At 39.9% G+C, this 12,371-nt stretch overlaps 1 protein-coding gene across 1 annotated transcript in view; it reads right to left on the bottom strand.

Annotated features, from left to right (window-relative positions):
- TMC3 (transmembrane channel like 3) overlaps nt 1–11,288 on the bottom strand; it is a 200,215-nt gene extending 188,927 nt beyond the window's left edge. The window contains exons 1-2 of the mRNA XM_068957990.1: nt 11,194–11,288; nt 10,154–10,222 (exon numbers count right to left, since the gene is read on the bottom strand). The gene's annotated coding sequence lies outside the window, so the exon portion shown is untranslated. The remainder of the gene's footprint in view (nt 1–10,153; nt 10,223–11,193) is intronic.
- Nucleotides 11,289–12,371: the final 1,083 nt, after the last annotated feature.

Raw genomic sequence — 12,371 nt, forward strand, 5'->3', positions numbered from 1 at the left:
TTAGTCAATCTCTAGCCATCCCTTTCTCATCTTTTCCACTTATTTATGGTTTAATGTCTATTAAGGCCCACTGTCTCCAACAAAAGCAACACACTCGCCTTGCTAGCATGGTCATAACAAGCCACCCAAATGCAGGACCGTGAGATTACAGCTCAAGAAGTTGCCTGTCAGCTTTTACACCCACTCCTATTTGTGACTCTTGATAAAACGAGGATAAAAGTTTCCCCTTCTCAGGGCAGCTTAACAGGCACTGGGCATTATCAGGAAGAGCAGAAGGCAGGAACTCCTAGGGCTGGCAAGGTCTCAAGATTTTCAGGAAATAAAACAGTTGCACAGCAGTCCAAAACTGAAGGAAATGAATCCATTTGTTAACACATGCCTCTATTTTAATCTCTTGTTCTTTTTCAGTGCCAAACCAGTGCTCTTACTCTGAACTGTACTACAAGCCACTTTGTTTCCGAGTTTGCTATATGCTGCCTCAAGAGCGCTTTCCAAATATGCTGTCACCTGTTTCTCTCATCATTTTTGTAATATACAATGGCAAACAGGAATGTTTTCTATATTAGTAGGTTGTTTCCTGCTAGTTCACAGAACTTTCCCTGGTTGTAGATGTTGATCTGCTCTCACTAAAGCCTCCCCAGAGCCAGTGAATGCTGTAATCTGCTGTCAGGCAAGGATCCAACTGAATGATCGCTGATACAAATTCCTCTACTCCATTCTAAAACAGATTTTTTTTTCCTCCTTTTCAAGGATGGATCTTCCCCCTCAGCTTGTGAATCATTCCAGTTCTCATCTTCTAGCTCTCACAGCAGCTCAATATCCGCTTCAGTGAAAGATCTGGCAAGTCTGTAGGTTTTTTTCCACTTTTTAAAAATTAATTTAGTGTTCACATGCAGCATGTCCCCCTTATAGCCCATGTCAAGATAAAGTCTCAGCCATATGTGACTAAAAGCCTTTCACCTCCCTGACCCAACCAATCCAAACACTGGGAACCATTCCCAGGAAGCCACTACTAACAACATCTTTCCTCAATTTCCTTTTTCGGTTTTTAGTTTTTCATTCATTCTCCTGAGCAGGATATTGAAAGGTTTCTGAACTTTATAAAGGTCACTGCACTAACTGACAGCAAATCCTTCCCTCAGCCTTGTGAGGATATTGTCTAACTTTTCACACGTTCAAGCATTAATATAAACTCTTTAGCTAATTAAAAGCTTCCACTCACTGAGGGTCTTCCAGAACATCCTTCACAAGGCTTTTGTATCTCCACTCCAGAACTTTATTTATGTAGACACCAAGAAACATACGCTATCTTTCACTACTTCATTTCCTATTTATTTCTTTATTCCCCAGGTAGTCACCCGTTCCATGCCACTATACCTTTCCACACGCACACCCACCCACCCCCTACTCACCACTCCATCATCAGATTAAAAAAAAGAAAAAAAAGAAAAAAAAAACCTCCCCACACACACAAGCTCAGCCAAGTTGGTCCATCAGTTACCGGTTACTCCGCCATTAAGCATGGCGCACAAAGCACCAGCTAGGCAGGCTTCATCTCGGCTGTTCATTCGCATACTTACTACGAGTGCCTTAAGTGAGAACCGCTACTTTTAGCGGCAACTTACTGAACAGATGTAGTGGATATCTGAAACATGCTTCCCTCCACGACACGTGCTGTGGGGGGCTTAATATTGGACCAATTTCCCTAACTGTGGGCTTGCCATTGAGTTAGCGTTGTTTCCAATTTTGGATTTTTTTCTTTTTTTTTTTTTTTTTTTTAATGTTTTCAGTAGAGTGAACAGAAGAGTAAACAGAAGCTACAGATAAAAGTAACATAAGGATGAGGGGGAACGCACAGCATCACGAAAGCACCGAGAAGGAGAAAACTGAACTTCACATACACAGCGAGACCGAGCACCAGGTCCGACACGCGAGCCTCCCCCCGGAGCGGTGCCCTGTCACAAGCCTGACCCCAGCCACCACACCTCAGCCAAGTTACACTCTCCCAGCTAGCTAGGCTGAAGCGGTGCCACTTCAAGCGACACATCCCAAGACAAAAAAAAAATACAGCATTCGATCAGGATGGATTTATACAAATGGATGTTTTGAATCATCAGCTTCAGCTGTGGTATCAACCTTCAAGTCAGAAACCTTGATTTAAATATTTTAATCCTTGTTTTCATTTGTATTTTTCATTTATTTTCCTAATGAAAGCTTGACTCTCACTGACTGGTATTAGTAAGATATGCTGATTTAAGGACTAAGTAGATGTTTTTAACAGAAGTATCATATTCTGGGATAAGTAGGAAGATACATATAAATAAATACATTTTAGGTAACTATATTGCATAGTATTTAGCAGGTTTTAAGTTTTGCACAATTCATTAAACTGCTGAATGTGATGCCTTATTTCCAAGGCTAACTTTTTGCTTGGGTCTTCTATCTAATCTTGTTTAGAAACTGAAATTCAATCATTATGCTGAAAAAATTTAAATGCTTTGATTTGTCAAAAGGTTTTCTTAAAATGCACTACAGGCATCAGAGAGAGGGTTATCATATAAGAGGACAAAATAAGTACTGGCTGTAGCTAGTGAACTGAATGAAATATTTATTTAGGAACTGGAAGAGGGGCTTCTCCTATTTTTTCCAGGTTCAGTTTAACCTAGTTTCTAAATAGAGAATACGCTATTTAACTGAACTAAACTAAATGAAACGAATAAAGTATTCTTTCTGCAACTGCTAACATTGATCAAAGAATTACTTTAACAAAGCCTGGTGCCTAGACAATAAGTCACCTCAGTTCAGCTTTCCTTAAGCCCCCCACCCCCACTCCCAGCAAAACCCAACTACTGTATTTCTAAATCACATTTCTGTCCACATCCTGTCATACAATGAGGTCCACAAACAGAGCAATAGAGGGGGAAACCCAAGCGTTTTTTTGTTGTTGTTGTTTTTAAATAGGTCTTTTCATGTTTTAAATTATTTACTGGGCTTAATTCCATGTCAATAGCTATCAGTTTTAATGCTGAATTTTACCCCTCTTAAACTAGGACATCTTTGTTTAAGCTTCTAAAGTCTTTGATGCTTTAATGCTCACAAAAACAAAAAAGAAAGGAAATTTTTAAATATTTGAAGAGGCAGAGGAGAAGAGGCTTCAGGCCGTGGCAGGGCACAGCTTCTACCAAGACCTGCTCCTAGACTGAGGGCTGCTTTTGAATATAGCTTCAAGGTCTAAAAGCTAATGCCAAATATTGCCCTCTCAAGGCCTCCCACGATTTTCCTTCTTTCCCTGTCTTTCACTAACGTACATTAATCCAGTCTCAGGGTCGACTCACACATACCAAGTTGTGTGAAGGATGAAACGTGAGGAAATGATCTCATTCTGAACCCAGCAGATCTTTTATTGCTCAGCCATGGATGAGGGAATTTCCTGCTGCTTCTGCAACGCAGTTTTTCAGGGGCGCTCTGAAGACTGCACTACAGAACAGATGACCAAGTCAAGATTTGTAAGTCCATAGCAGGATGGTGTGCCAGAGCTCACAGATGTCTAATGAAACATTTTTCTAAAGAAACCCTTTGCCATATACAAGATAACGCCCCCCCTCCCAAAAAATAGAAAGTCTGATGATTGCAACAGACCCAGAGTTGGTGTATATCCAATGTGACCCCTGCACTACAAACTTATATCCCATGTTCAAATCCCTCTTCAAAGGACAGTGAGTGAGCTACCCTCTAGTCTACGCAGGAAACGCATCCTTTTGAAATGATACCGAATCCCTCCAACTACCTCTAAAAACACAATCATCTCCGAGCAATACGTTATTTCTGAGAAATGCTCATATCATAGCCCACTGCTACTAAATTAAACTACCAGCATCCCTCCCATAAAATGAGGGCTCAGAACATCAATTTCTGCCTCGCACTCCGGCGCCACGATCCTCAGGAGCAACAGCAGCCACCACGCAGCCATGTAAAAGGGCTTCTGTCTTTTTCCAGCCCATGCAGGTTTCCAGCAGTCAAACAGAAAGTAAAGTTTGTTCTTTTTTGCTTGATGCCTCTTTGTAAACAAGAAAAAAAAAAGTGGACTGAGGCTTATATCTAAGCCTGAATTTAAATACCCCTACTTCTGATGTAGATAGGACACTGAAAAAAACTTCATTTCCTGTTGAACTGGACTATTTGCCACTTCTATCACTCCCCAGCTTACTGCCAACCCCTGCTCAGACCACAGACAAAACAAAAAAAAACCCACCCACCTCATAAGCATTCCTGTCTCCAGTGGTAGCTTTACAACAACTTACCAATGAACCTTATGATGAGTAAAAACAGTTATATAGGAAATAGGAGAAAGGAAGGAAAGATTTGCAGAAATAGCGAGCAGCATATACAAGCTTTTTTATATGTTTTGCTAGTCACTTGCCTCTCTTGTTATGCAAGCGCAGCTTTTGCTGCACCTATAAACAGCTATAATTCAACTCATGAAAAACTACCACAATTTAAATTTGCTCATTCTTTCAAGATGCATCCAATATTCTGTATCGTGCTTTAAAAAATGGCTTACGCACTGTGTTGTTAGTAAAATGAAATGAATAAGAATTCCATTCTGAACTGGCATGCTGAGAATATCAACTATATTTTATAAAATCATCATATATAACTGTAATCTAGATGGGCACTGCTCACATGAGCTATTAGACGACACTTTAAAAGCTGCAGTCTAGTTTAGTGGAGATAATTTTAATTGACTCAAGGGTGTATCTCAATGGTCCTGAAATTGCTAGGAAAGTGTATTGCAGAGAAAGAATGTTCCCTCAGCTGTGGGGAGCAGAGTCAATGCAGCCTAATAATGCTCTGGGTTTCCAACTGCTAGATGCATTTTGTGATTGGAAGTGATTGCATTGAGGATGTAGATGGGCCACATAAATGGAAGCTTTTATCGCTGGTTAGCATAATTACTGCCACCGTCTGCACTGTGTTTGCATCTGCTGGAGCCTAGTTAAGATTTTTGGAGAGTCACTATGGGAGAACAGTTGTTTTCACAATGAGACGTTTCAGTGGCAATTTACATGAAATGCTGACTTTCACCTTCTTGGGCTTTTCTATTTGTCTTTCAGAAGAGGACAAAATATGGCCTAAGCAGGTTTGTAACACCCCATTAACCAAACTATGGCATGAAACTGTTGTAAATTGCTGATGAACAAGCAGCTGAACAACAGTTACAATGAAGCATCCCCTGGTATTCATGAGCATTGCCTGGGAATCTAGTTAAACAGCAAATAAGACATTAAACAACAACAAAAAAATCTTTTCTTTTTACTCACCACACCTTTGCCATGTTCAGAAGATTTGCAAAGATTATGGGTGATTTGATGGCTTAGAGGTACTTGGGATCTTGAAATAGGTCTCAAGTCAGAAACCCAACTTTTGTCTTTTTTTCCTTCTGGATTTAAAAAGCTTTCTTACTCTTGCACTTCCTCCTCTTGCTCTCTTTGGAGGCAATGAGCGGCTCCTTGATTTTAGATAAACCTATGCTAGTGTAATGCTCCTCATCCAATTTTCCTATTGAGCATAAAGGCTTTTTGTTGCATCATTCAGTTCAGCACAGCTTTGCCCATTGTACACTATTGGCCATATTATGCCACAGATTCACTGCAGGTCACCAAGAGTACATTCTCCAAGGCCTCAGGCGCTATGCTGAAAGCTTTCCCTTTCAACGTAAATCAAATCCAGAGTAACAGACCTAATCTCCAACGCCTGTCCTCAGCCACCTGAAAGGTGGGCTGCCCCACCACCTTCCCACAACAGCTCTGCTGCTCAGCAGCAAACCGCCAGCCAAAGGCTGGGATTCACAGCCATGGGAAATCACGCTCTTAGCAGCTGGCTGCAACTGGGACATTTGCTTCTGCAAGGGATTAGGCTGGGCAGCGATTCTCACCACTGTCAGAACAAGAAGTGGACCTCACACCTTCGCTTTTACCTTCCTGACCAAGTTTCTGAACTAGTCCCATTGATAAGGGGGAGGAGAAGGAATTAGAAACAATAACTGTTATAACTGAGAGGACTGTTTGTGTGCTTTAATACCACTGTCAGTAGTACCACAAGAGATTGGTCTCAGCTGAAACCTCTGTGTGCATATGACATTTCTCTCTCTTTTAAGGGACACGCATATGAGAATTCTTTTCGCCTTTGATTTTCTGTCTGACAACCAGAGAGAACGTAAATAACTAGCAGAGGCCTCTGACAGGCTGTTAGCCTTGTTCCGTATGCCTGCAAAACGGATCAGACCTTATCAAGGCCCAGCCAGACACCAGCACACCCCTAAAAGGACCTCCGGGCCCTGCCATGGCAGTTCCACTCGTTGAGCCAAATGGGATCTTTCAACCTTCCTTGAGTCAAGCCAGGGTTGGAACATGCATGGCACTGAAAAAAGCTACTTATCCAATTCATTTGTAACCAAAGACTTTAAGATCAGCTAGCTTGCCATTGCTACAGCTATTTTATTGGTTTTGGAACAGCAAGCTTACCACAGATCATCAGTATTTAGCAATTTCATATTAGCCCCAGGAGATACAGCACCTATTTTTACAGCAGCAAGGGAATTGGGAATCCTTTAATTAAGTGAACAGCGATCATTTCAATTGAAGCAAATATTCCACTAATCCTGAAGGCTAGGACACTTGCATAGCAGGTACACTATGACCAGTATGTTGCCATGACCTTTGGCATGAGAGACTAAGCCATGAAGCTCTATTTTTCCAGTCTGTGCATCTAATTTTAGAAGGATTATTTTTTTCTATACTAGGTACCCATGCACACAACTGTGGTCCATTTAAAAAAAGCAAAGCAACCATCCCAGTTCATAACAATCCCAGTGCCTTTTCTGTCATGTTGAAAAAAGAGAAAGCATAGATTTAATTAATTTCAGTTTTAGTTCACTTGAAACTCAGCATTTATTACCATTCTTTTCTGAACAAAATCCTACCAGGCACATGCAGGTATGCACATCCTGTTGATATCAATTTGGTTATAACCATCTCCGATGGAACCACAGAAAGATCCAGTCTGTGAGGGAGTCTACAATGCAAAATGCACTTCCTAGCGTGTGCCATCAAGGTACCCAACCTTGCTGCGCCTGAGACCATGCAGGCATAGGCACCAACTCTGCACCTCTCAGGCAGCCTGAGCAGGGCCCCATGTCACCACAGCTAGGCCATTCTGCAGCTGGATGCTTCTTTTGGCTGTTTTCATGACTACATTAAATCAAAAGGACTGGTGGGCAAATGCAGTTTTTGGCAGGAGCAACAATGCACCTATGGTTTCATAGAAATTAAAAAATGAATTTCAAAAATCTATTTTCCTTTTCATCACTGTCCCTAGTGATGGAGGTCGGTCTGAGCGCATCACAGATGTCAGGCGTGCCGCTGTGGCACCATTACAACAGTATCCAGGCTACATCATTAAAAGCTACCTGGGTCCACATACATAACCATTTTTTTCTTCACCATACCAAATATTAGTCTGAATTTCAAAGATGCTTATCTTAACTGCAAAAAAAACTTTGCTACTTGGGTTCCTTTTCAGCTGTCTCAGGGAGGACTGTGAAAACAACAAAAGTCATAGGAAGATTTTCCTTTGGATTTACAATACTTTGACCATGCTAACTGAGGAATTCTAGCATCTTACTCACTGTTTTTCACTCTAGACAGTAAAAACTGACTTGAAATATTCAGTATCCCTAAACTCAAAGTTTGGGGCACAGCGTGCTGCAAGTGCCTCATGATACGTGGGCCACCAATGCAACAACTAAAGACTCTGTTTAAGAGCATATAGTAAATGGTAGCATTTAACCTACCACAGTAAACACTTTCTGAAAAACTAGACACTAAAAGGGAATATCTCTCAGGTGCTAATTGCTTGCTCTGCTCTCAACAGACCTAGGAAACACGCAGATAGTAATACATTTTTCCAAAATGTCTGGTGCATTAACCACAGAATTACATATAAATAGTTCTGACTAAACCTTGCTTTTAGGTACCAGTACAAAGTATGCCAGGAGACAAAAATGTACTTAAAGACCTACTCAAATTTTATTCAAAGAATAAAAATGAACTTCATTTAAGACTTTTCAGTACCACATCAGTGCCAAATCCTTATTTGCAATATATAGAGTTAAAGTGAATAGAGGGATCTATCAGTTCAAATCCTGATCCTTGGGCTCTCTATTACTATTAACTACAATCTTTTAATGGAATATAAAATTAGTATCACTCAAGGTAGTAAGTTCCATCCATGCACCTTGATTAATCTATCATTATTACCTTGCATTTTTTTCTCCTGATGCAATTCCATAATATTGGCTGCCATAAATTAATTGTTCTTTTAATAGACTAAGTCCAATTTAATGAATTCAAATATGAAAAGGTCTAAATTGATTTTTTTCCTCTCTTATCAACCTGGACCACAATCCCTGTCATAAACTACAGGTTTTTCAAAAATAATTGTTCAGTACCCAATTTAAAGTCTTCAGTGAGAGCTTAATTTGATATCCTATCTAGCCCCCAATTAAAAGAAACACTCTAAAAATAAGGCCATTTCAAGACAGTGATGACAGCATTGAGTTTAATATATTTATTTAAAGCCATAAAAACATTAAGTTAAAAGTAAGATCTCTAAATCAAAGAACAAATGTTTGATTTTATGCAGAACATTCTTCCCAGAACATTTTCTAAATAGACGGAAACATCATGCTATAGTGATCTTTATAATTCCAGGTTAACCTTTGGTTCATCTCTAAAGTACAAAACAATCACCTTTATGAAAGCAGTGGTAATCATTTTGTTTTTAGAAGCATATAGTCAAAAAGTGTTTTAAAAACAGTCAAGGTTGTCCATTTTAGCTTCACTGTGGATGACTATTCACAGATCACTAACATATGCAGACATTAACACACAAGGAGGTTTGAGAAGCAGAGTGTAACCATCCAGCAAGAGTTGGCCCACAGCTCAAACAGGGGGCATCTACTGCCAAATACCACTTCCCCTATTACGCCTTCTTCCAAAACATAAACCTCTGCATTATAAAAATAATTTATGAAAGAGTAAAGCAAGTAATGTTAAAGTGATCAATATTTCATTTAGGATGCATATAATGCCTCACTGAAGAGTGCCTTAATGGCTGGAAATGGATCACATCCAGAAAATCTAAAACCAAATCCTGTAAAAATATTAGCTCATCTGTCAGGCAATCAACCAGAGCATCTCTGATGAATCTTTTGATCATACCTTTGAGTGAAAACTGTGCCCAGTTGCCTTGAGGAATAACTAGCAAAGTCTGACACCTGTGAGAGCTCAGACAAGCCTAGACTTTTTGAATCATCTCAGAATTTTATATAAGAAATCCCACTGATAAATGGTGTCTTAGTTCAATATCCTTGCAAGATCACGTATTGTAGATCAGAGTCCACAGTGCCGAGCACTCTGGAGTTAACACTTCTGCTGCCCTCACCCCACCACAGGCAGGTGCCCTGCAAAGCCCGCGTCTTTTTGCAGGGGCGCTGCCTCTGCCAGCTAGCCCTGCTCTTGTACAGGGGAAAACTGCATCTTCTGAGGAGGGCAACACATCTGCTGCTCTCCCTTTGCACTCCCTGCAGGTTACAGAGACAGCCTACTACGTACAACTGCACTCTCAATATATATTTTCCTGCATGTGAGGGATCACTCAGCACTTCAGGTTGGTCACGCTCCTACAATATCTTCTTTAAAATTAAGAAGAGAAATAAAGATGACTTCTTTCATGCTATAAGCAGGCTCTCACTTCCCTCAAGCTGCAGCATAAGTTTTAAGGTATACTGCATGCTTTTTAGCTATATACTGCATTTGTAAGCTGTAGCTTGAGGTTAAACACTGTTTCTAGCAGGGCTTGCTGGGTGACCCGATTACTGGATTTGAATTTGATTATGAATTCTCTTCACCATAGAGCAACACTTCATTCTCCGGCTTATACCCCCTATAATTTGGATCCAATATAATTCTTGTTGTTCTATTCCGCATTTGTTACCAGTAAGGGGTTAGGGGCCTCGCTAAAGGTCATCTCTGCCAACCAAATGCATGCAGCCCTGTAATTGATTCCAGGTCAGAAATAAAAGGCAACTCACCAAAGTTGGCAGTAGTAGCTGACCAGTCTTCCAGCTACATGCTTGTTTTGTGCATCCTACAGTGTTAATCTGGGGAAGTAAGAAAATATTGGTGAGAAAACAGTGAAAAAATAAAGTTTTCAATTTGAAAAATGTTCTTGCTTTAAACTGCAGACTCACTGATGAGCATGAAAGCTATTAACACTGAATACTAACACCAGTAATGGCATCCTTAGCTATTTTCATAGCTCTTTCTTTTTACCTGCTCTTTTAGGAAATCACTGAGTCTTAAAAATCATCCAATGATCAGAGGAACCATTAGATAGCAATGCTCTGGCATAGCTTTGATACAGCCTGCTGCCCCATATTGCTTTTTGACAGGAGAATGAGATACAGCACTATCTTCTGGATGATGTTCTTGCAGCTATATCAATCTTATCTTTGAAAACAAAAATCAGAAGAACTTTACTTGATGGTGCACTAACTTGTTCAGCCCTCACTGAAATTGGCTACCTGTAGAGTCCGGCTGGAGAGGACCGTTATTCTTTCACATTACATAAACTGGCTGCCCAAGATGTTCAGAGAAACCTAACATTTTTGTTGATGACAATGCACTTTCACATCTAAACGAGTTATAGCAATGTACCAGCGAGTTCAGGTAATGCAACAGAAAGCATTCAGTGATGAAAGAGGGAAGCAACTCATTATATTGAACAACTCTAAATTAGTTACCTAACTGGCATTTATCATACAGGGAAGTCATCAACTGACCTGTTTACAAATTCTCACCGTATGCATGCCACTCCAGTTGCCCTTTGGGGATGTTACTAAGAAACTTGTCCAGAACAGTCAAAATAATGAAACACCTACCTCCCTGATACTATAGCTTAAGATGGAAGCTAGGCTATAAATTGGCTTTTTATTTATATTTAAATATAAATATTTAAAAATAGAAGAGTATAATTAGCAAATGATTTTTGGATAAAATGTAGCTAGGAAGTCAATTCATCGACAAAGATTCTGGAGATTAAGAAAAAGAGCGGGCATCTGTGTTCAGTCACCTTTCACTTCAGGGCAGAAACTCTTCTAGGAATACGGCCTAGTCAGACTGAAGTCTCCAACCACACAGTATATTTATGCAGTTCCACTGGTATGTTGGGGCCTGTGGGGACAGTAATTGACAGCTAGTTTTTCACTGAGCAAACTGTAGCACAATATCAGAAACAGACCTAATTTTTTCCTGAACTGTACCATATTACAGTCAGGGAACAGTCCTTTTGTTAAGGTCATGCATGGAATATTTTAAGTACAGCACTCCCATCAGCTTAAGCTCAGGGCAGCCAAAGCAAGGGGGGGGGGGGGGGGGAAATCAAACCAAACAAGTCAGCTAGATGATGCAACAGGGAACACTGTAGAACGTTGTCCAAAAAAAAAAACACACACACACCTCATTCTCTCATTCTAAATAGACCAGACTGACTTAATCACACAAGCCTTTATGAAAACCTCAAAGCATAATAAGATTTTTGTAAAAGTTTTCAGAGCTAAGTTTACTAAAACATTCAATCTCATCCCTTCAATAAAGATTTTTCTACTTCTTGAATTCTTTTGCTATGAAAAGAACATTCAGATTAAAAGTATATAGCTGCTTTTTACCTTAGCAAAGCATAAGATAGTGTTCTAATATTTTACAATACCTCCAACTTATTTTAAACTGAAACTCAACACTGGCTCATTCTAAAGCAGCAAGAATTTTCAAGCCCCCTCTCAGCAAGCTCCCTGATACCTTATCAGGGCAGGAGAGCTTTGCTCAAGTCTGTTGAAAAAAAGATTTGCCATTAACTTCTCCTGAGAGCAGTCGTTCAATTACTGCACCTTTTAAACTTTGCACTGCATGAAAATGATGACCTGTGGGTGGCCCAGATATTGATTTTACATTCTAAAGCAAAAGCCTCACAAACTTATTCATAGTATGATTCACAACTTATTATACAATGCGTTTCACTAGCGCTTCTCCACCCACTTAAGATTTCCAAAAGCTCAGGAGGCAACCACAGCAATTACTTACACAGAAAAGTAATACACTACAACATTATAGAAATAACATAATATGTTTCAGCAATATATACACAGAGCAGGAGTCAGCATTGTGTGAGCAGTCAGGTCTCCATGGACCACCAGTAATTCACTTTTTTTTTTTTATTAAAAGGTAGAGAAAAGGGAGTTAAACCCACCAAGA

The sequence above is a fragment of the Struthio camelus genome, chromosome 12, assembly GCF_040807025.1.
Source record: "Struthio camelus isolate bStrCam1 chromosome 12, bStrCam1.hap1, whole genome shotgun sequence".
Classification (NCBI taxonomy): domain Eukaryota; kingdom Metazoa; phylum Chordata; class Aves; order Struthioniformes; family Struthionidae; genus Struthio; species Struthio camelus.